Source organism: Nasonia vitripennis (assembly GCF_009193385.2).
Source record: "Nasonia vitripennis strain AsymCx chromosome 4 unlocalized genomic scaffold, Nvit_psr_1.1 chr4_random0007, whole genome shotgun sequence".
Lineage (NCBI taxonomy): Eukaryota > Metazoa > Arthropoda > Insecta > Hymenoptera > Pteromalidae > Nasonia > Nasonia vitripennis.
Genome location: NW_022279643.1, coordinates 2639842 through 2666471, shown reverse-complemented (window position 1 = coordinate 2666471; position 26630 = coordinate 2639842). Strand labels below are relative to the sequence as shown.

The window sequence follows — 26630 nt, the reverse complement described above, 5'->3', positions numbered from 1 at the left end:
TAGAGATGAAGAAAAAGAATCGAATTAAAAGTTTGAGATAGAATTACAATTAGATTTCGGGATATCAATGGCTTTCGTGATAGACTCAGAGATAAAAGAGATGGAGATGAGTAATAGGGACAAAGTATGAAATACAAAAGGCGTCCTTATAAAGTAAGAAATACAAAAGGCGTCCATACTTCCGAAGGTGCGCGTAAAAGTTTAGGTTACAGATATAGATAAATTATACCAATCAGAGGTTTAAATAGCAATAAAGATAGAGCTACATATGTAGTATTATCTTTATCGCTGGGTTTCTAAAAGGGTAAAAATATACACGAGAAAAATGTCTGACATAAGCCATCTTTGAGCAAGGACAGAGTATCTCTTACGTTTAAGATACGGCTGCAGTTCCTGTTTCACAGGGTACGCAGCGCAGTCTCAGGGAACGGTGCTGTCCGTTTCTTAGTGGCAGCCAGCAACTCGACATGTATGCATCGGCTTTTATTAGATCGCAGTGTTCCCTGCTATCAATGTCCGTATCTGTCATATACAGGGGCAACTGCTGTACCCAGCACTGAGCGCTACGGTACCTCTCTACGAAGAGCATTGCGCTTACGTACTAATGATGTTATAGGTACAGCTGCAATCAGAAATTCTCCGTGTGGATCTACATAAAAGGTTTTAAAAAACATAGAGACCGGGTGTCAAAAAGAAATAAAGACGAAAATTGGAATTTACATAGAGATAGTAGCCAGCCAGGCGTTCAGCTGTCGAGGATTCGCTGGCAAGGCTGAGTGACTGGGGAATCGGTATGAAGAAAGTGAACTTGACCCGGCCAATTCACTTCTTAAGGGGGGCTGTAACGGGCGGGGATAGCGCCCGTAAGAGCTAGTCGGCGCGAATGCAGGGTAGTGTGTCGTTGGCTCAGTGGTTAGAGCACGCGCCTTGAGATCTCGGGGACGTGGGGTAAAATCCTCCTCGTCGCTTTACTTTTGTGCGAATTAGTTCCTGGAAACCCCGATAAATAAGAAGTCTCAAAAGATAACAAAATAATAAAAACTAGTGAAGAACGCTCGCTTTGCTCACGATTTACATATTGATTAAAATGATATTCAATAATTCGATGTGTCAATATTAAATATACTGTTAAATATTAGATGTATCTTAATATGATAATTAATTTTTGTAGAACGTGTTTGAAATGGTTCATTAGATTGTCGGATTGAAAAATTTTAATGAATCAAAAAGCACGATTTCAAAAACGTTTCATAAGAATTTAACTATACTGCCGAGTGTAAATAAATCTATTTAATACGACCAACATTTTATAAGTGGTTATAACTATTAGTTTCAATACACGTATTTTCGAATTAGGTTTTACTATTTAAAAATCGTATAAATTAATTATAATAACAAACTTAATAAGCGTATCTTAGAATTTTAAGTAAATTTAATAGGGTATATATATATATATATATATATATATATATATACTGTGACGGCCGAGTGCACGTCAAACGTCTAACGGCTAATCATGTACTAATTGTAATAAGAATATTGTTTCAGCAAGCTGCCAACGAGCGCCGAAACGAGCGAGAACGAGAAACGAGGCAAGATAGAGAGAGAGAGAGTGAGAGCATAGGTAGCGCGGTTGCCGCCTGGCCGCACAGCGTTGGCGAGATATGACAACAATGTGCCGACGGCCGGGAGAACCGCGACTAGAGTTAGTCTCGCTGCGCCATCCACACGAGTAGCTCGCGCTACTATATACGCGGATTTGTTGTGAGTTCTGCGAGCATCTCGAGAGCGAACGATATTCGTCCGTGCGTTACTGACGAGTTGCTGCGACGCCCGTCCGAGCTGTTACATCTCCACGTCTGAGACTGGACCACGTCCGTTGCGTCAAGTACTACTGCCACTACTGAGTTGTAAGTACCTGCACTCTCACTCTCTCACGTCGACAGGGTAATATCTCTCGTCTCTCTTTATCGTTCGTCGAAGTGTGCGACGTTTGCACCTCCGTGTATAGTTACAATTGAATATACATTTCCTTATATAAACTTCTCGTGTGTTATTTCCTACGACCCGACCTACGCCGCCTCCGCGGGCTCGTGTAAAAACACGTGCATGATCTGAGTCAGCCGAGCCGTGCCTTCTGCACGCCCGACGTTAATTTACAATAAACAGGGCCCTTCTGGCCCTGGTTATAACACGGTAGGAAAGTATTAACCGAGTGTTATAATACCCTATTAAATTTACTTAAAATTCTAAGATACGCTTATATATATTAGATAATAAATGTGAGTTTTGTAAAGCAAAACATTTTAAAGGAGCAATATCCTATGATAAAAAATACAATCATTGCTGTTATAAACATAAGGTTATTCTTAATGATAACAAATCATATCCTTAAGAATTGAAGTATCTATTATTTCAAAATAATTCAAAAAGTATTAATTTCGACACTAGTCTCGCACATGTAAATACGTGTGAAGGCGGCCGCAATAGATGCGGCATGCGCAGAGAGCGCGCGTGCGCAACGAACGGAAAGCGAATCCGCACGACGCGGATTGAGTGCGCGCGCGCCACATTAAAACCGTAAAATCCTAACCTAATCCCGTGCGATTGTGAGCCCACAGGGTTGAGGAGTTAACAATAATTCCTCCGGCAATTCTTCAGGTAGTGCGCTCACGTCCTGGTGAATCTAAGGTTAACTCATAACCTCCAAATCCAGCCTTACGCCGACATTTCACGACTCGCTTTATCGCTGTATGCATACAGGATAAAGAGAAGAACGAGACGAGCGACGAAGATTTGTGGAGCTGTGCGCTCACGACCTCATAAGTCCGAGGGATAACCTCAAAACACCGTGACACTATCGCAACCGTTCCTGTGCGCACACAGAGCAATCGGAATCGTTGTTACGCGACACATTCAGATCGGCGTAGCCGTGCGCTCACGATTCCACCGCCCTGAATGAATTCCTAACCTCGAAATCCGCCACTAACCCGTAATACCGCCACTGAACCGATACACCGATGCCGCACCCGCCGAAACATTATTGTAACGAAATCGCGTAGATATTCTTATAATTTGTTAACCGCGTTACTTTAAACAATTTCACTTGTAAAGGCGAAGTATTTTTAACGAGACGCATAATTGATTTCTGTTTCAGCCGGGATTTAACAACTGATTCCAAATACTATTGTTTGATTTAGAAATATCCTTTATTATTGTTATGAATATAAAAACAGACTCTATTCTGCCCCTTTCCCCTATCCAGATGGTCCTGGAACCGACTGACTATCCAGTCTCTCGGAGAAATATAAACCGTTACAGAGGTTACAATAATTAATTTGCATTTGCCAGTTTTGGGTCTAAATAAGTATATGTAAACAATCCGGGGCCACAAGTATTAAAGATATGTGGACAGATATATCATAAATCATATTCCTTTACATCCGAATGAAAACGAAGACCCGAAATATGGCAAATTGTATTTTATTGACAATGAAATTGCAAATAAATATAAAGCAAATAACTATAAAATTGATAAACCCAATTCAAACATATTAGAATTTGTATGTACTTTTTTGTCTTTAAACAATTCTTATGCAAAAGAATATAAAATGATGTATGAAATAGAAAATAAAGAAAATATTAATTCTCATAATAATAATATAACACCTCCTGAAATACTAATGTCATTAACACGCGATAATCATAGAAAGAATAAATCATATTTCGCAACATGAAATGAAGTTGCTGTTGGATATATAGGAAATGCTGGCGAACCTCCGTTTGACTGTGCTATACGTATTTATCTAAAAATTGAAAAACCACAACAAATAAATATTCTCAGTAAACATCTTGACCCAATAACATATCCTTTGATATTTTCTTTTGGTCATCCAGGATGGTAACCGTATATAAAATGTACAAAAAAGAACACAAAAATAATAATATATCTACACTACAGTTTTATTCATATAGATTAAGCATACGTGGTGATTTCAATCCTTATTCGAATTTGTAAAATTTATCACAACAATACACTGTTGTTGTTTGGACAAGGATCGAAGGATGTCGATCGTATTACTTACGTACTCATCAAGCACAATTATTCCATTCATTAAAAAATGAAATGTATAAAGGATTAATGGATTACGTTCCCAATCGAGCAAATATTGATAATTCTTGAATTAGAAAAATGGTAATATTACCATCATCTTATATAGGTAGTCCTAAATCAATACAACTAAATTATTTAGATTTAATGACTTAACTACAAGCCGACAGAAAACCAGATATTTTCATAACAATGATATGTAATTCAAATTGGAAGGAAATTCAAGAGAATTTATTACCGTATGAAAGCACAATAGTTCGTCATGATTTAATCTCAAGAGTATTCCATGGTTGCATACCAATGATAAATTTCGAGATACTGATAAAATTGATTCTATCATAAGAGCTGAAATACAAAATGAAATGAATGTGATGTGATGTGTATGAATGAAGATGAAACACGTTGTACTGAAAATTTTCCTAAACCTTATGTCAATCAAACCCACTATAATCCTGATGGTTACCCTTCTTACCGACGAAGAAAAAATAATAATAAAATTACGTTTTCACAACATAGGATTGCAGATAATAGTTTTGTTGTACCGTATAATCCATATTTATTATTACTTTTAGAATGTCATATTAATGTAGAAATATGTAGTACGATTAAAGCTATAAAATATTTGTTTAAATATTTTCATAAAGGTACTGACACAGCTCTTGTGAAATTTGCAAATGAACATAATCCAGGTAATGAAGACAATGTAAACGAAAATAGCGATACATATAAATATGATGAAATATCACAACATCTCTCCACCAGATATGCATGTGCACCTGAAGCTATATATCGCATATGGGAATTTTTACTACATGAGCAATTAAAAGTTATGTAATTAAAGGATTAGCTGTTAATGAAGAAAATGAACAATATGTTTATTACCAAGAAGCATGTGAACACGAAATGATTGATAAAAATGTCCATACTACATTGACATCTTAGATTAAATTAAATAAAGAAGATAAAAATGCAAAGCAATATTTATATCACGAAATTCCGTACCATTATGTTATTTATAAAAAAACGAAAAAATTGAATAAAAAAAAGAAATTTATAAAACCTTTCATTAGTAGAATGTATTTTGTAAATCCAAATAAGCGTGAAGCATTTTTTCTGCGACTTTTATTATTACATGTACGTGGTGCAAAATCATTTGCAGATATACGTACTGTAGATGGAATTATTTATGATAAATATGAAAATGCTTGTATATCAAGAGGTATTATTAGTACTGAATGGAATAAATGTTTGGCAGAAGCTGCAGTATTAAAGTTTCCAAAATTCATGTGTGAATTATTTGCATACATTCTTGTATTTCAAAGACCTATTTATTCATTAGAATTAAACGATAAATATAAATGTCACTTTATGGACCCGAAATTACCAAAAATTCAAGCAGAACAAAGTCCTTTGAAAAACATAGAAAGTATTTTATTATTACATGGGTTGAGATTAAATGATTTCTATATATCTAGTATTGAAAATAATTACGATGATGAAGAATATAATAACGAATTACAAGTATGTAAAGATGGTGAAAATTTAGAAACATTAATTAATTCTTTGTGTACTGATAAAAAAAAAATTATGATCTCATCATTAATGCTACAATTAACAGCATAGGAAATAAATATTATTTTATCTATGGTCTCGGTGGCAGTGGTAAAAGTTATTTACATAACGTGATTATTTAATATTTAATTTTAATGAATGTTCCGTTCATTACAATGGCCTAGGCTGGTATTGCTGCTAATTTATTAATTAATGGAAAAACTGTCCATAGTATTTTCAAATTACCATTAAATATTAATGAACAAACAACGTGTAATATTTGTCCTAATTCAAAATATAGTAAAGATATTAAAAATGTAAAAATTATAATTTGGGATGAAATATGAATGGTTTCAAATCATGCTTTTGAAGCAATTGATAAATGTTTTCGTGATATATGTAAAAATGACCTTCCTTTTGCAGGGAAAGTTATTGTAACATTAGGTGACTTTAGACAAACCCTGCATATAGTACGGCATAGAAACAGAACAAAAATCCTTGAAAATGTGTTAAAAGGAGTTTTTATGATCAAAATCATCAAGTGAGAATCTACGACTAAAACATTCAAATAATAAATTTAAAAATTGGTTACTTGCTATAGGTGTAAACAAAAATATGACTAAATATGAATTACAAAATAATATAAGAGAAATACCAAAACAATTTATTTGTGAAAATAATTTAATGACAGAAATTTTTGGACATTAAATTGATCCTAATGATTCAACATTAAAAAATAAAGTGATATGCTCACCGTTAAATTCTAATGTACTAAAAATAAATAAAAGTATAGTTGAAAGAATAGACCACTATATATACTATAGTGATGATCAAATCCAAAGTGACGCAGATGACAAATTGACAAACATGATACTTACAGAATTTTTGAATTCATTAACACCTCATGGATTGCCACTACATAAATTAATATTAAACAAAATGCAATAATTAGTTGCTTAAGAAATTCAGACATTAATGCTGGTCTTTGTAATAGTACAAGATTGATAATTAATGATATGAAATAGTACGTTCTTACAACAGAAATTATTACTGGAAAATATTCCGGTAAACAAGTATAATTGCCTCGTACCGATTTAGCTCCATCACTAGATGAAATACCATTTGGTATGTTTAGAAGGCAATTTCCAATAAGACTTAGCTTTGCTATGACAGTAAATAAATCTTAAGGCCAATCGTTTGACAAAGTTGGTTTATATTCATCCACTTCGTATTTAGTCAAGGTGTTGCATTATCAAGAACAACATCAAAAGAGAAATTAAAAATTTATAAATGATGAATCTGCATACAAAAATAATAAAAATATTACAAATAACGAATGTATAAAACGAAAATTTAACGACAAAATGAAAATTTACACAAAAAAGATAGTCTATTCTGAAATATTCAGAAATTAATTATATTAATTATAAAACATTACTAAAATGTGAAGTATCTTTTGATTGATTGAGTAATCGCTACTAATACAACAATACTAAAGTATAAATTATGTATTGATCTGCTGAGAACTTTTCACTATTAGTACATTACTGAAATCTGCGTCATCTCTACTAATAGTACATTACTCAAATTTAAATTGTTTTTTGATTGATCGAATAATCGCCACTAATTATACATTACCAAAATTTAAATAATATATTGATTGGCTGAGGTTATCTTTACTAATAGTACATTACTGAAATCTAACTTATGTATTAGTTAATTATTATCTCCATTAATAGTACATTAATGAAATATAAATTATATATCGCTTAGCTGAGTGATCGCCATAAATAATACATTATTAAAACATTAATTTATATTGATTGGCTGAGTTATCTCTACTAATGGTACATTACTAAAATTTGAATTATTTTTTATTGTCTAAGTAATCACCATTATAATTATAAATTACCAAAATTTAAATTATATATTGATTGACTAAGGTATTTTTACTAATAGTACTTCACAAAAATACAATTTATGTATTAATTAGCTGTGTTATCTCCATTAATAGTGAATTACTAAAATTTAAGTTATTTAATTATTGGCTGAGTAATCGCCATTGATGAAGAAAAATGCTTATAATATGGGAACCACAAACGAACTCGGGGAAAACCCACAGGAGAACCTGTAAGTTGAAACCTTAAGGGTGCCAACAACACAAGACGGTGGATACCCAATCCACAAATGAAGCAGCAGTACCAGTATAGGCAGCGCTATGAGTGCTGCAGCATACCGGTATGACAAGAACGTAGCGGTAGGAGAAGAGAGCCAGACCATAAGGGATTGTCTACAAGCCCACGCCAGCCTACGTGGGAAATGACCAAAACCCTGGAAAAGTAAAAGGGCGCGAATATCAAGATCAAAGAAGGCTTACCCTTAATAGGATCCATGATGATCGAAGCTTTCACGCTTCTTGACCAGATGGAAGATGTCGCGAAGAGGCAGTCCCCCAAATAATCTTGTGAGGACAAAGCCTCAAAAAATGGTAAAATCAAAGAAGAAGGTACGGGCATCATCTGACGGAGGCGGCGGTACCCCCGCCAAAAAAGACAAGAAGGATGTAAGTGCTCCCTCGACAAGTAGGGACAGCGAGGGGAACGGCCAGACTTCTCATGGTCAGAAACAATGGGAAGTAGCTGCTGGCAGGAAGGCTAAAAAGAAACAGAAGGTAAAGCCGGAGCAGATCCAACCAAAGAAGAGAGAAAAGAAGGCTCCACGTCAGAGGACGGACGCCATTCTGATAAAGCCGGAGAGTGGCAAGACCTATGTTGTCATTTTGTCTCTGATGAAGGCACAGGTAAAGCCGGAAGAGCTAAACACGGTGATTTGTTCGCAAGTTTGTTCCTAAACAAGAGAAGGTGGCGTTCTGGTCGGGGTGGGCAAAAGCAATGACGTAATGAAGTTATTTTAAAAGGCCATCCAAGAGGCAATCGGACAAGCCCGCACAATTAAGGGCAAGATCTCCAAGACAATACTAGAGATCAGAGACATCGATGGACTTACGACGAAGGAAGAGGTCAACAGTGCTATCACAGCCGCAACAGGCTGCGGCAAAGAAGATGCCAAAGTCCATCTGTTTGAGCCAAACACGAGAGAGCAGAGGATGGCGGTGGTCGAATTGGACCAGATCAAGGCCGCCACACTGCTCAAAAAGGGAAAGATTCGCATCGGCTGGGTAAACTGCCGAGTGCGGGTGCGAGCGAGCGTCACGCGATGCTACCGTTGCCTTGGCTACGGGCACGTGAAAGCCAAATACAAAGGCCCTGACAGGAGCACTAGCTGTTGGAAGTGTGGTGCGGGTGGACATACAGCGGCGGCATGCAATCTGCCGACCCAACAGATAAAGTGTTTTCTTTGAAAGACGATAAGACGCCTGAGGATAGGACGATTCACACTCCAGGCACCGGAGCGTTCGCAGTCTTCCGGACGGCCCTTAACGCAAGCAAGATCCAAAGATAATGGCGATGATACTCCAAGGAAACCTGCACAGAAGTCGGCTCGCACATGATCTGCTAACCCAACACGTGAGGGAGCAGAAAGTGGATGTCCTATTGATCAGCGAACAATACAAGAACCTAGACCTACCCTTTTGGGTGTCAAACGGCGAAAAAACTGCAGCCATTTGGGTGCCCGGGCGCGGGTTGGCAAATACAGGTACGGGAGAAGACTACGTAAGGGGAAGGATGGGTCGCATAACATTCTTCAGCGTATATCTGTCACCGAACCTAACTGCCGTCGACTTTACAAGGAAACTAGGGGTATTGGAGGATGCTATTAGAGAGGTCCCCGGGGAAATCGTGATCGGGGGCGACTTCAACGGGAGGGCCACAGAATGTGGTATGCCGACGACAAACCCAAGAGGCAGAGCCGTCCTCGAGATGGCAGCCAGGCTGAACTTGATAGTAGCGAACGAGGGTAATACCACTACCTACGGTAGAACAGGCTTTGGGGAATCAATACCGCATGTAACCTTCGCAAGCGAAATGACGACCCGCAACATAAGCGACTGGCACGTCACGGAAGAATATACAGCTAGCGACCACCAGTATATTCTATTCAATATTAACGAAGACCGTCAGACTAGTACAAGGAGAAATCACAGTCGAGCGAAAATTTAAATTACATATTAAATAACTAAGTTATCACTTGAAACCAAATATCATATCTCATATTAATAAATGTAAATAAAATGTGAAATCAACATAATTATATTGAAATTAGAAATGTAAAATATTGGCCAAATAATCGCCACAGAAACTATATTCAAAATCCAAATGTTAGATATACTTAATAATAAATTGTATAAATATTAGATAAGTAATCGTTAAGTTTATTTTGTAGCAATATATTAACAGTATCATTATTTTTACTCGCACTCACACACACACACACATACACACACACACACGCACGCGCGCATATATATATATATATATATACATTAAATTTGATTAAATTTGTAATACGGGCATTATTATAAAAATGTTACATTTAATAATTAACGACAGTCTCCACCCTGTGAAACGTAGAGAGCAAACTTACAACTAATATTCATATAAATAACACAGCCCCACAATAAAAAAAATTGTAAGTCCCAAAAACTTGACCACGGTACTTATATGTTTTTTGGATCGCTGAATCCGAATCCAGGGTCATTTTAACCCCATCAGAACTTTCTCAAGGTCAGTTGAAGGTCAAATTATCGAAATACATGAAAAATACACTAAAACCATGGTATCTTGGGATTTTTTCGGGCGCTGAATCCGAATCCGGGCTTATTACAACCCTATCAGGTCATGGTTAAGGTCAGTTGAAGGTTAAATCATAAAGATTCATAAAAAGTAAAATCAAACCACGACATTTAGGGGTTTTTGGGGTCGCTGAATCCGAATCCAGGGTCAGTATAGTCCCATAAGGTTATATTTATGGTCAGTTCAAGGTTAGTTCAAGGTCATGGACGTAAAGAGAGTGAAAAAAATAGTTATAAACTGAAACAATGCAAAAGGTAATGTAAACCATAAAGCAAAGAACAATATATATGCAAGTACAATCGTATCCTTTAAAACTATATCATAGTTTGCTGCTCCTTCATTTACTTTAAATTGGTTAGAAGTATATGCAATTCAATAAAATACCCGTAAAAATATTAAGCCCATTACTCTTTTTTATGGTAACGAACTATTTTATTGGCAAATGATCTACGAAGTGGAGTACGCTTCCGCTTCTCCAATGTTGATGGTAGATCTCTTTTTAACGACCAACAGTAATCAGCTAACATATTTACGTCCCATCTTCCTTGGTACCTGCGCTCCATTTTGTTGATATCTTGGTGAAATCTCTCTCCCTGCTCTTCGCTGTAATCACCTAGGTTTTCTGGAAACTCATCAACATGCGAATATAAAAAGTATAATTTTAGATTCATTAGGCAGTCTTGATTTTTGTAACTATTTACTAAATTTAAAACTATTTGTTCGTAATTTGGGCTCTTATGATTTCCAAGAAAATTTTTAATTACGTCCTCTAAACATAACCATGCTTCTCTCTCTGTATGATTCATTTTCGTAACAAAAATTTCATCATTTATCATCTTACGAATCTGAGGGCCATCGAAAATTCCTTCATTTACTTTAGCATCACTTAATTTGGGAAACTGATTTCGCAGATACTTAAAGCAGCTACCATCTTTGTCTAAAGATTTTACCCATTGTTTCATAAGTCCCAATTTAATGTGCAGAGGTGGTATAAGAATTTTTGATGGATCAACAAGTGGCTTTTCTTTTATATTCTTAGAACGCGGTTCGAACTTTTTTCTAAGGGGCCAGACACTCTTTATGTAATGATTCTTTCTATCCCTACTATCCCATTCTCATAAATAGCAAGGATATTTGGTGAATCCCGATTGAAAATGTCTCAGGTGGACTACTATCCACAATTTCGATAGCCCTGTCTCTCTGACTGTGGGTGAATTTTGCTGTCCAACCTGTACTATAAATTTGCTGACCTGTCATAGAATCGCTGCTGCTGCTACTGTGGTCACAAAGATACTTGAAAAAGTCGTTGAAACACTTTGTGAATTGCAACCACTGATCGTGGGTAAAAGTAATTCCTTTCGAGTCATCGCCTAATAGTCGCACAGCTGGTCTGTAGTACTCGTCTTGCAAGTTGCTATATTCCAGGCCGACAATGATTTCCGTTATGTACGACTTGTTTAAAGTGTACCGAGTGCTCAGGAGCTGAATTGGACGAAGTTTGTTTTCTTCCTGGTACGCTATTGTGCGAGTCTCTCACGATCACCACCGCCACTTTCGAACGATTAACTCTGACTCTTAGCACAAAGTCTGAAGTTGGAAGTAAACTATTTTTTAACTGCTAAAATCTATGATCACTTGATGCAAGGCATCAATTTCCAAAATATTATCATACTCTGCGTACAGAATGCAATTAACCGTTTCTATTAGTGCATTGCTAAAACGTACTTCTAGTCTAACACTACCGTGTTTAATCAAATTCCAGTGGCTGCAGTTATTCGCCGATAAATCGGGAGTCAAATTAAAAGCAAATAGACAGTAGCCGTTAGAATAGTTCTCGCGCGTCACTTGATTACCCTCGTTGAGGAAGTGTATGCCCGTACCGGAAAACAGTGTGTGATACGCATCCACATATAGATTTCTCGTCGTAAAATCCGGTTGCAGTGGTTTCGAGGGCACCTGCACCTCATCAACGTACAAACATAGAAAGTTTATATTAAAATGTTCAAAATTGAAGGGATCGAGCAGCCGATCACCATTAAAAGCTTTGTTATTGAAAAAACCCAGAATAATTCTCTTCGGCAGCTGACCCAATATGATATTGTCCAATGTTTCACCGTGTACACCGCTGTGCATTGTGACTGCCTTGACCTCCACCCGTGTCAATGGATATTAAGCCGTTGCTCGTGAGAGCGATTAAGCATGTGCAAGCAATAAACTCAGACTGATTTTTACACGTGTCACTAGAAGATTGGAATCCTCAATGTATACGGAAAAACAGCCCGCAGGGCATTCCATCAGGCAAAAGTTATCGCGCGATTTCACCCAAATATCATGTAAACTAGAAATCAGCCCTGCGGATGGACTTTTTCTCACTTTCTTGCATTTTCCGTCCTCTTAAAGTCGCAGGTAAATTCACCGGTATGTGCATATTCACGCTGACCTTTCTACCGAATCTTCAGAATCGTACGCGGCATTGTCAAGTGTCGCGTATATGAGCCTGTTGATAACGTTCCTACGTATGGCGGTCGGTATGGTAGTGGCGCTCAATATACCAATCGGGCCTAAGGGCTTCGGTGTCGATCCATGCGCATCAATGCGCTTGGATGTACATCAATGCGCTTGTAGCCACCTGGAAGAACGAACGTATCCACTTGGAAGCTCGATCATAGCAACATTGAAACCTGATCGTATCGACGACGAAGCGCTTGGAACACACTGTAGCAACATTGAAGCGCTTCGAACGCACTGTAGCAACATTGAAGTGCTTCGGAAGTGCTTTGTAACGTATCTTAGCGACATTGGTGTTGATTGATGTACATCTGTGCAGCATCGATCAAATCTTAGAGAGAATGGATTATCGGACTAACTTAGAGCTTGGCGGAAGCCTAAAAGGATAATCCAGATATCTTTAAGAAACCGCCAAACGCCTAGAATCGGTGAGGAGTGATACTACTTGTTATCTGTAAAATCGGTCGCAGCTTTTCAGTTTGGATAGTTTTGGATAATCGATTTTATAACATTGATACCTTAGATCCTTCAAGATGAATATTGATGCAGATAAACTCTCATGAACGATGTATTCAATCAAGATAAAGAATAATGCTTTGGAGATTCTTATATAAACATGTTACGAATTTAGATTAAATTATTCATAATAAGTTTCTATCTTCGACGCTACAAAGTAACTTTCTTAATAAATGATAGTAGTGCTACTTTCTGCGATAGTCTTGATTAAAATACTAATGAAAATTTAATCGAGTCGATCTCCTTATTTCTGAAAATGATGAATAATGTGAAAATCTTATTCGTATCACCGGCGAGTCTCCGAGTATAAATAAAGTTACAAGGTATTGACTCCGTTTCAATCCACCATAGATAATTACAATTTGCATGATTCGCATGCCAAACCAAAGGTGTTCTGATATTTGATAACGGGACAAGCTTTTGTTTAACGTTTAACATTACAGATCCTGTAAATGCGTCAAAACTACCGGCTCTTACATAGTCATTTAATTTTTAAAATACTAGATAGTTTACTTTTAAGTCAAAGGAAAGTGCTAAAAACCTTGTACTTTCTTTCTCTTTTCTCATAAAAAATCTCCTACTATACAAGCACCAAATGAAGTGTTACAGTCACTTTCCCGTAATCGAATGGTATCGACTGGCCACATTGGTCTCTTATATCTATTTAAATTGTCTGAAATGCGTTGAATAACAGTGGTATATACATTGGTGGAAAGAAACTTTTGATTCGAGTAGTACCTTCTTCGTAATCATCGGTATTCATCGATACAGCTCGTAGTAGACGCTATTGAACATCACCTGTCACATATCGCTCACCGATGTCGCTGTAGATCATGAGCATGGATGGTAGCCCATTGGTAAGTCCAGCAGGTCTATCCGACTCTATAGTGTATTGATTTCCAATATAACAAATTCCTTTTCTCTCCTTTTTAAATCCAAGAATTTTTTTTACTTTTTCCGATAAATAAAGCTCGTGACTGAACTGTGAGCAGCTACTCTTTGCGCAGACTCGGCTGATCGTTATAACCGCCACGTTCAATTGCCACCCTCAAATGACTACGGATGCATTCTAAATTATTTATTTCCCCTAGAGTGAGAATATTTGTATAATTTCCCGGACAAATCAATGATTCAGGGATTGTAAAATGTTTCTCTCTCGTCATATTTGTCTCAAGTCTTGTAGGTATTCATTTTAGGGAAATTTTTCTTTCCTCTTTTTCTGATGGCACGTATTGGAATGTCAGGAGTATTTGAACTTTAGTAAGTGCGACCAACCCTGAATCTTGTAATCTGATCTGTTGCGGCAACTGTGTAACATAACGCGTTGTAGTGTTTTCCGTGAAATAATTTATGCTGCTGTTGCTAGACAAAATAATGTAAAATTGATCATTCATATTTGCGAAAGTTAGCTAGCCTTGATCCAGGAATTGAACTTTTCAAATACTTTCGCAAAATACTTTCTATTTCAAAAGATGCACTTTCCAAATCCTTCCGAACTCTGCTTAATTTCTCAGCGTAAAAACAACCGTCTATGTATTCAGCCGACGGATCTTGCAAATGATAGACAGGTTACTGCCGTGTCAGAGAAATCCGTGCGACTTTGAATAGCTCCAGAGTCAAGCTTCTCTCGTAACCTTTGTTAATGACAGATCTTGCCCGACTGACGCGAACCACCTCACTGACTTTGAATTTAGGTCTCATCACCTAATGCTCATTTCTATCGTAATGACGTTGTAAATTCTCTCGGGCTCTGACAACGTTGTACACAGTCACAGATGCCGATATCATCTTTGTCGCCGAGTGCTTACTGTGGTTGTACGCTGCTATCATGTTCTACAATACATCGATGTATCTGCGTGTATTTTTGTGGGTGAAATATCACCAAATTCGCTCCTTGACAGTTCGTATTAGTCTCTCTGCAATGGCTGCCTTTGTATCCGGGCTGCGTGCCACTCTGTGAACAATGTCCTTGTCGCGCTGCTGTGTCTCACGACCGATAAATTCTTTGCCCTTATCTGTCTGAAAGCATATTGGTTGACGCCCACTGCTTCTCGACAACACACGTGAGAAAGCCTCATCGACGTTTCTCGAAGTTTTTTCCTTGATCAGCTCCAGCCAACTAAATTTACTGACGACGTCGATCACCGTATCGTCAAAATGTAACTGTAGCCGTCATTGTAAGTTTTTAGAGATCTCAAATCCATCAGACCAGCCTCCAACACATCATCTAAATTTCGCACATAACTACGTCGTGCAAATCGTCGTTTAACGGGTCGATGTAGATTATACGCATCTTGACTCTCGAGCCACTCCACAATACTTTCACGATAAAATTTTTCTCTTTACCTTCTTTTCCACTGATTTTTTATCCGCGTGTAGCTTGAAAAAGTTTTTCAACACCGGCGTACGCTGCTGGGTGTGGAGGTGCGTATTAAATGTTCTCAAAATTTTTGCCATTTCACACGGCAGTAGATCGATTAATTCATCTAGTGCACTATTTTTTACACTTGCTCGTTCTTGCTCTTATTTTTCGTCTTCTGTAATTTTGGTCTCTTGCTCGGGCTGAATCTCCCGCTCAAACGTCGCCATGTTGCAACTTCAGAAGTGTATGCTGCTACTTGCTTTTTGCACTCGCTTGACCGGCGGCTGTTTTTCTGCTTGAGTACTCACGCTGCTACCCTACCACTACTACATTCATCTGCTTTGCTACTGTCAATAAATAGATGATTGATACCCTCTGGTGTCAAAACCCGACCTGGAATAACACCGCTAGCACCACCTGGTGGTACTACTGTAGAATTCCCAGGTGATGTACAAGCCATCATATTCTCCCAAACGCGCTAATTACCGATGAATTTGCGCGGTGTGAATGATTCACGGAGAGCGACTCTCTCTCTCTCTCTCTCTCTCTCTCTCTCTCTCTCTGAGTGAGTACAGTTGACAGCTCAGCTAATCCATCATTTTTTTGTACTGCTTTTCGGCTGCTTCCTGCCTTCGGGCCCTCTTCTTTTGTAGATAGTTGCACGCTCCTTTTTGCAACCTTCACGTTGATACATAAATCGCCGAAGGCTGCAATTTTTCTCTGTCATCTTTTCAACTGCAAACTTTCTACATGGCTCCTAACCTACAAATCTGCTTGCCCTGGCTTGGCTTGTTTCTTCACTTGCACGGCGTCTCTTTCTCTCCGCAATCAACATCGTGGCGACATCTACTGCATCGTGGGAGAACTTTCAAGGCGAATTCACACTGATCGAGGTCGGTACTTTCACGCTCTTTCTACTATCGCTCCATCTAGCCGTATGAGTCACAACACATACTCTTTCACTCCGTAGATAACTTATCATCCTCCTACAAATATTTGCTTTACCAACTGCTAGTTAGTTATCGACGAAAAATGAGTGCAAACAGCGAGAAGAGTGTGGAAGTGCCTTTTGAGCCATGCAGCAGCTGTAAACAATCCATACAGCACAAGGACCCCAAAAAGTGTGAATTTTGTAGTCTGCACTACCACGTCAAGTGCCAAAACACCATCAACATTAAAACTATCGTGGTGAACGACAGGCAGATTATAGCCTGTCCTTCATGTGCAGACAACCGCAACGCCAAGGTTGCCAAAATGAGGACTAAATCCACCTCTGCCACAACATCAGCAACAGGAATAACTGCAACAACAGCAGCAGGCAAGAATACTCTCAAACAACAGCAGCCGGTGAACAAGAAGCGAGGTCAGCACCACCATCAGCCAACACGTCGAGAAATCCCTCACCAGGGAGGAGGCTAAAGCTCTGAGTCCTGACCATCAAGGGCTCATAAACATCAACGAGCTGCTCCCCTCAGACGTCCATAAGCTGCGTACGAGGGCTAGGCTGGAGGCCAAGAAGAGGCAGGGCTGCCGAACGTTCGTCAGAGAAGGGAGACTCTACATGTGCTGTAACGATGACAGCGAGCGGTCTACCACCATCAACACCGACGTCGAACTGGAGACGTTTTTAGCCCGGTTTCCGCCAGCTGCTAACATCGTCCAACACTGAGGCTACAACACACACACACACACACACACATCATTCCACCACACCCACCATCAAGCTCATATGCCACGTCTTCATCTGGTTCTAAGGTATCTCTGTCCGAAGGTCTACGAGTCTGTCATTTTAATGGGAACTCGCTTAAGGGTCACATTGAGATGATCAGGCTTTTCTTATCCACTCGCTCTCCATTCCACGTAATAGCTGTTACTGAGACCTGGTTGAGCGACAAGGTAACGTCCATCCCTTCACTGGACGACTACCTACTGTACAGACGAGACAGAAACAGAAACGGAGAAGGTGTGGCCCTCTACATACACAAATCTCTGACATTTAGCGTTATTTCATGATCTGACGGTGAATGGTCTGGCAAGCCAGGCAAGCCTGAATATCTTTTCTGTGAGGTATCGGCAAAGGGAGTCTCTCCTATCTTCGTGGGAGTTGTGTATCGTCCACCTCATGCTCCTTTTTTCCAAGGCTCTAACTTTATTAACGAACTAACAACTCACATGCACAACTACTCCACGAAGGTCATAATGGGAGACTTCAACTCCGAACAACTTTCTTCATCTGAAGATGCCAAGTTCATCAAGGCCTTCATTGATGAAAACTCCCTTTCATCTGTTCCCTATGGTGCCACGCACCACAAACAGGGTTCTGATACCTGGCTTGACTTGTGTCTAATCGACGAGCAGGATTGCCTGCTGTCATACTGGAAGACAAACTCACCTTTCATCAACGGACATGACCATATCACGTCCACTCTCGACGTACAGATTCCACGCTACGTACCAAATACATACTCACACAGAAACTTTAAAGGAATCAGCGCCGAGAAGCTAAGGGACTTTCTTAGCGAATGTGACTGGTCATCTCTCACCACTTCATCACTCGACGACTGCATATCTATACTTAACGCTAACCTGACTAACGCCATCAATCATTTCGCCCCATTACGGACTTTGACACCAAGAAGACAGCGTCACCCGTGGTTTACTACGGCTCTTCGTGACCTTGTATCTGAGAGAGATAGACTTTACAGGCGTTTTAGGAACTCCAGGCTCGATTCGGATCTCCGCATATATAGGCTAGCTAGAGACAATGCTTACACACAAGTCGAGAAGCCGGCTGTCAACCTTGACTGATGTTGCCGAGATCTGGAGAGAGCTGGAGAAACTTGGAATTTCTGCCACCAAGGCCCCTTCACCACGAGAGAGAGAGAGAGAGAGAGAGAGAGAGAGAGAGAGAAGGCCGTCGTTGGTGATAATAGCGAGCGTTCCTCTCCGCGGCGTCTTAACATCGGCGTCCCGCAGGGCTCCGTCTTAGGACCTTTGCTGTTCTCATTGTACATCAACGACATCGGTTTCTGCCTTGATTCTTGTTTCCCATCTTATCTATGCGGATGACTTGCAAATGTACAGTCAATGCCACCTCGAGGAGCTCGATTATTTATTAAACAATATGAGGGCTAATGCTGAGAGGATCATGGGCTGGGCTGCGCAAAACAGGCTTAAACTAAATGTTAATAAAACCAAAGCAATTGTCCTGGGCTCCCCTTACTACATAAATTTACTTCCCTTAACAGCTGACACTTTCATTAATATCGGGGTGTCCAGGTCAGTTTTGAATCCTCTGTGCGTAATCTGGGATTGGTGCTTGACTCTAAACTCACATGGAAGGAGCACGTTACACAAGTGTGTAAGCGTGCTCACTCGCTAATGTACAGGCTCTACTTTTTCAGAAAGAGTATCAATATCAGGTTGCGCAAGCATCCTGTGCAAGCACTCCTATTTCCGATCATAGGAGAAGTGTCACTTTCTTTTTGTTTATCCCGACCCTGACATCATCAGTTAGCTTAATTAGACAGGACTGAGTCCCGTGGCCAGTGCGGAAGCCTGTTTGAAAGTTGTCTAGTAAGAGTCTGGATTCAAGGTATTGCGAGACTTGCCTGTGCACTAGCCACTCCAGGGCCTTCGAGAGAAAGCAGAGAAGTGAAATCGGACGGTAGTCAGTCAGGGCTGTTGGTGAACTGACTTTGTTGAGTGCACGCACAAGCGACAATTTCCAGGCAGATGGGAAACAGGGTTCGCTCAGAGACAGGTTGAAAATATGACTTAGTATGGGGAGCGAGAACTGGCAATGCTTTTGAGATATCAACCTGAGGGATTCCGTCGCTTCCCCTGGCCTGAGTGTCGAAGTGCGATACTGCAGCCAACACATCCGATTCCGTTATGGTGCTGAACTCGAAATGCTGCGAGAGGTCAAGACTTTCCAGGGTAAGAAGATAAGCCTCAACAGCAGGAGCTAACGGATCATTGGAGATCGAGATGAAATGCTTGTTGAGTTCATCTGTGCTAAAACGAGATGGTGAAGGGGCCTTGGTGGCAGAAATTCCAAGTTTCTCCAGCTCGCTCCAGATCTCGGCAACATCAGTCATGGTTGACAGGCATGAATAGTAATAATTCAGTCTGGCTTCCTAGACTTGTTTGTGAGCATTGTCTCTAGCTAGCTTATATATGCGGAGATCCGAATCGAGCCTGAAGTTCCTGAAACGCCTGTTAAGTCTATCTCTCTCAGATACAAGGTCACGAAGAGCCGTGGTGAACCACGGGTGACGCTGTCTTCTTGGTGTCACAGTCCGTAATGGGGCGAGATGATTGATGGCATTAGTGAGGTTAGCGTTAAGTGTGGATATGCATTCGTCGAGTGATGAAGAGGTGAGGGATGACCAGTCACATGCGCTAAGAAAGTCCCTTAGCTTCTCGGCGCTGATTCCTTTAAATTTTCTGTAAGAGTATGTGTTAGGTACGTATCGTGGAATCTGTACGTCGAGAGTGGCCGTGACATGGTCATGTCCGTTGATGAAAGGTGAGTTTGTCTTCCAGTATGACAGCAGGCAATCCTGCTCGTCGATTAGACACAAGTCAAGCCAGGTATCAGAACCCTGTTTGTGGTGCGTGGCACCATAGGGAACAGATGAAAGGGAGTTTTCATCAATGAAGGCCTTGATGAACTTGGCATCTTCAGATGAAGAAAGTTGTTCGGAGTTGAAGTCTCCCATTATGACCTTCGTGGAATAGTTGTGCATGTGGGTTGTTAGTTGGTCTATGAAGTTAGAGCCTTGGAAGAATGGAGCATGAGGTGGACGATACACAACCCCCACGAAGATAGGAGAGACTCCCTTTGCCGATACCTCACAGAAGAGATATTCAGGCTTGCCTGGCTTGCCAGACCATTCACCGTCAGATCATGAAATAACGCTAAATGTCAGAGATTTGTGTATGTAGAGGGCAACACCTCCTCCGTTTCTGTTTCTGTCTCGTCTGTACAGTAGGTAGTCGTCCAGTGAAGGGATGGACGTTACCTTGTCGCTCAACCAGGTCTCAGTAGCAGCTATTACGTGGAAAGGAGAGCGAGTGGATAAGAAAAGCCTAGACCTTCGGAAAGAGATACCTTAGAACCAGATGAAGACGTGGCATATGAGTTGGATGGTGGGTGTGGTGGAATGATGTGTGTGTGTTGTAGCCTCAGTGTTGGACGATGTTGGCAGCGGATGGAAACCGGGCTAAAAAAGTCTCCAGCTCGGCGTCGATGTTGATGATGGTAGCACGCTCGCTGTCATTATTACAGCGCTTGTATAGTCTCCCTTCTCTGATGAACGTTCGGCAGCCCTGCCTCTTCTTGGCCTCCCTCCTAGCCCTTGTACGTAGCTTATGGACGTCTGAGGGGAGCAGCTCGTTGATGTTTATGAGCCCTTGATGGTCATTGCTCAGAGCTTTAGCCTCCTCCAGCAAAGTAGCGTCCAATTCGCTAGTGTGTAGCTTTCATTTCCGGGCTTTGGCGATGACGATCGAGTGTGCAAGCGCAGTTGAAGATAGGGTAACGACTAGTGGTGGCAGTTTACCGTCACCCCTGGCGGAGCTGTTTGTAGCATCAAGCCTCCCCATGGTCCTGACGGATGCTACGTCTCTTCTAAGGACCATGGGATCAAGCGCGTTCACAACAGAGAAAGCGAGGAGGTGCAGCGAGGTTTCACGGGTATAATGCAAACCCGTGACAACGACCACACAGTTCGAGGTCTGCTCCTGGCGCCTCTTGACCTCGGCCAATTCACTGCGTAGGCTGCAAATCACCGCAGTGTTGGGCACAGTGCTGCCGTTGTCCTGCTGCATTGTCGGGCTTCTCGATGACAGATCTTGGATTTGTGCCTGCAGCTCGGTGATGGTGGACTCAGCATTGTGTATGCGAGTTTTGAGTGCAGGCAGCTCTTCGAGGGCCTAAGTCGCTTCTCCAGCGGGCCAAAACGCTGCTCAATTTTAGAAATCCTCTCCGACACGATGTTCTGGGTCTTGAGGGCATCCGTTTGAGCATGACGTATATCGTCCAGTGCTCCACGTCCCTCAACGCGGCCTCAACGGACGGCGTAGGTGTTGTTACTCCGTCCAAGCGAGTCGGTCAGGAATTTCTCGATGTGTTGGATGATGGTGGCGACTTCGTCTTCTTATTCACCAGCTGCTGTTGTTTGGAAGTATTCTTGCCTGCTGCTGTTGTTGCAATTACTCCCGTTGCTGATGTTGTAGCAGAGGTGGATTTAGTCCTCAGCTTGGTACCCTTGGCGTTATTGTTGTCTGCACATGAAGGACAGGCTATAATCTGCCTGTCGTTCACCACGATAGTTTTGATGTTGATGGTGTCTTGGCACTTGACGTGGTAGTACAGACCAAAAAATTCATACTTTTTGGGGTCTTTGTGCTGTATGGGTTGTTTATAGCTGCTGCATGCTTGAAAAGGCACTTCCAAACTCTTCTCGCCGTTTGCACTCATTTTTCGTCGATAACTTAGGCTAGACGGAGCGTTGGTGGAAAGAGCGCGAAAGTACCGACCTCGATCCATGTGAAGACGCCTTGGAAGTTCTCCCACGATGCATGAAAGAGCGGTAAATTTTACGTTCAGAATGGTATGTTCGGTTGCGGCACTGAAGGTCATCTCAATGTCCTGCAGCCAGAATGAAACCCCGCCTACGTAATTCCTCTAGCAACACCAAATTAAAAAAAAGTGGTAGAGACCAAAGTTGTTGTATAGGGGGGGGGGGGGGGAGAATTGTGACCTCGAATTTGAGCCAGTCCTACAAGGTCATTTCAAGGTCAAATTATTTTTTTTTCAAACTTTACTTTTACTTTATATCCGAGATGAAATCCCTTCTTAGATGTTCTCTGTCCAGCGGCCAAGACGCAAATGAGCCCTCGCTAGCGTCCAAACATAAGTCTCGCTATTCCCCGAATGATCCCTTCCGACGGTTAACTTGCGAATGACTCCTCTAGGTGGTCGCCACCTACCTACCCGAACTCCTGATGTGCGAAAAATAAAAATGGCTCCCGAAATAAGCCTTTTAAAATAAATCCCGCGCTCAGTCTTGCCACCGCGACTCCGTCGAACCTTCCCCTACGACGCTTAACTCACGAATGATTTTCAAGCAGGCGCCCCGGCCCCGCGCCGTACCTGCCGCCCGAACTTTCGATTTGCAAAAATAAAAATAGCCTCCGAAAATTGTCGAAAGAGTCTCACACTCGGCCTTCCGCCAAAAATATTAACGAAAATTTTTATTAAAAAGCCAATCATCGATACAGAAAAAGATTAAGTAAAACATCGAAGTATTGTAGAAAAACGTCAAAGTTTGATAAAAACGTAAAAAAAATATTAAATGTTTTATTTTTAAAAAATCATAAATTGATAAACCGTAATGCCAAAATATGAATAGAATTTTACAATAAAAAGCCATCGATACAGAAAAAGAAAAAGTAAAACATCGAAGTATAAAGTAAAAAAGTTTTTATATTTATTTTACACACATTTATTATTTGAATCAGAAATAAATTGCATTATGTTTTTTTAAATAACGTTGTTGTTTTTCCATTTAATTTATTCATAAATTATTATTGTTTTAAGTATACATAGATATACATACATACGTATGTTTGTATACATATGCTATACACACATACATGTAAACACGCATGTTGAAAATACATATGTATAAGCAGAATTATAAAGTTTGTAATACATACCATGTCGTCACACAGATTATACATACAATTACTGGCAACAGTTAATATAATTATTTAGTGATAATTCCACTGTATAAATATTTTAATTCTATTAGAAATATTTTTGCAGCAGAAATTGGTAGGTACTTAAATTTTTTGCACTTTTCTATTAGATAAGTAATAATAAACAACCAACAACACTAAAAAATGTATGTTCATTATTTAAACTTGTACAATATGTAAGCTGTAAAATATTGTATTTAACACGATAATAATTAATTAATAACATACATATTAATATAAAATATTGCATCTAAAGTTATGTTAATGTAAAAAAATTTTTATCTAACGTAACAGAATATTTATTATTGTTAACAAATGAAGATTGTACTTTTTACATCATTTCATTTAATATTAAAAATAATACGAATATACATTATCTATTAAAATTTTTGTATTAATGTCTTGTATAAAAAAAGTTCTGCAATACGTAATGAAGGTATTTCTTGAAGAATCAATTTACTTAAAATTAAAAAATGTTTGATATAATTTCAAGTCATAGCGATTATTCTAGAAAATATTGTTTAAGAGCTAAATATTCCGATTAATTACCCATATTTTAAATGTATGTATAAGTTTGATTTCACTTCATAAAATTTAATAAGTTAAAATAAATCTTTTACTAAAATACAATTTTAACTATTTTATAAGTTATCTATTAAAATTTGCTTTTAACACTTTTGGAATTACAAAATATTTATTTATTATCTATTTCATAAAAGCTTCCTAATCAATAAATTATTTTATAATATAAAATTAATAATTACTATTTGCAATTAAATAATTGTTTAAGTAGTTTTTTATTTATTATTTTTTGCAGAAAACAGTCTAAGTTCTAGTAATGCAGTAGAATTTTTTAATTTATTTAGATATTTATCGACTTCAAATACTAATTTAATAATTGAAAATATGTGATTTGAGTCATTTCTTTTATTTTTGTAATATTTATAATCTAAGTAAATATGCCGGACTATAGTCGAAGCGAAATTGTTCATATTTTATTGATTTTGGGAGAGTGTCGAAGAAATTATAATGCAGCAGCACAATTATATCGGAGGCGTTTCCCAAACAGAAATCATCATCCATCTCGAAGTACGATCCAGAGAATTGAACAGCGAGAGAGGCGAGGACCTCAAAGATCACGACAACGTCATAGAGTAATGACTATCGAGCGAAATGATCCACGAGTATTGGTGATGCTTGCTATGATTTATTTAGATCCTCATATTTCAATTCGACAAATAGAAGTACGATCTGGCATCCCGAGAGAAACAGTGAGAAGAATAACAAGACTCCATCGTTACCATCCATATCATATTACTTTGATCCAAGAGCTAACAGAACGTGATTTTGAAAGAAGGTTACGATTTTGCCAATGGCACAGGAAAGATTGCAAAACAATCCACATTTTTTCAGGTACGTCATGTTTTCCGATGAAGCCACTTTCCATAATACAGGTCAACTAAACCGACACAATTCCCACTATTGGTCCATTGAAAATCCTCATTGGACCCGTGCAGTCGATCACCAACATCAATGGAGTCTTGTAGTATGGTGTGGTATTGTTAATGGCTATCTAATTGGGCCTTACTTTTTTGACGGTAATGTTAACAGAGATAGATACCTCCATTTTCTGACAAATGAATTACCAAATCTGTTAGAAGATGTTAATATACAAACCAGAATGCGTATGTGGCTTCAACATGATGGTGCACCTGCGCATAGAAGTTTAGATGTTCAAGATTTTTTAAATCAAACATACCGTAATAGATGGATAGGTATTGGACGTGGTGAAGATCATGTTGAGTGGCCTCCACGATCCCCAGATCTCACGAGCCCAGATTTTTATTTATGGGGCTTTTTGAAAAACAGCGTGTATGCGGACGCCCCTACTACTAGAGAAAATATGATGCAAAGAATCATTAATACTTGCAGAGGCATACCAAGGCATGTGCTTCTGTCGACTGTTGGAAGCTTTGAGCGAAGAATTCAACAATGTATTAGACATCATGGAGGGATTTTTGAACACTTAATTAGGTAAAGCTTAAACTCTATTTATAAAGTGATTTTTTCATGGTCTTGCCTTCATCTGCCGGTGTCTTCACGTCTTGCCTTCATCGGCCGGGCTATGATTCTTGCCTTAATCGGCCGGTGTCTTCACGTCTTGCCTTCATCGGCCGGATCAAAATGGGACCTGAAAATCCACCCTGCTACGTCCTCGTCGTGGGTCCTGGACATCAAGTTTTATAATGATGACAAAACGCAGGAAATGGTACGCTAAATGATTAAAATCTTTTCTTCTATTTTAAATTTACTACTTCGTTTAAAGTGCAACATTTAACACGCTTTCAGGATCCGGAGTCGAAAAAGTGGGTGCTGTTTGAAAAAAAATAATTTGACCTTGAAATGACCTTGTAGAACTGGCTCAAATTCGAGGTCACAATTCTCCCCCCCCCCCCCCCCCTATACAACAATTTTGGTCTCTACCACTTTTTTTTAATTTGGCGTTGCTAGAGGAATTACGTAGGCGGGGTTTCATTCTGACTGCAGGACATTGAGATGACCTTCAGTGCCGCAACCGAACATACCATTCTGAACGTAAAATTTACCGCTCTTTCCATTCCCGCAATAAAAGAATGGGGTTCCTATTTAAAAATCCAAAGTTGACCTTCAAATGACCTTGAAAAACGCGTTCAAGGTCAAATCCAAGGTCACCATCGGGTTGCCCCTTCGAAATCCTACAACTTTGGTCTCTACCATTTTTTCGATTGTGGCTGTCCCTGACGAGTTATGAGCGGTGCCCGTTTAAATTGGGTCACCCTGTATATATATATATATATAAAGTACGACATGAATTCATAGGAAGGGACTTCAGTGACGTGCAACGACACCCCTATAAGAGAAAGCAAAAGTTTTGAGAAAAATCGGTATTGACATTTTAGCTCTTTAAAAAATTATCAAACAAAAAAAATGAAACTATGGTATCTTAAGAACCATAGGGGTTTGAAAACTGCGCAATGAACTTAGCCAAAACACATAAAATATCTACTTTTCCCCAAAA

The 26630-nt window shown here is 39.4% G+C and overlaps 1 protein-coding gene across 15 annotated transcripts in view; it reads right to left on the bottom strand.

Annotated features, from left to right (window-relative positions):
- Window positions 1-26630, bottom strand: part of LOC100119385 (echinoderm microtubule-associated protein-like 2) — an 804666-nt gene that overhangs the window by 321470 nt on the left and 456566 nt on the right. The gene's annotated exons all lie outside the window — the stretch shown is intronic.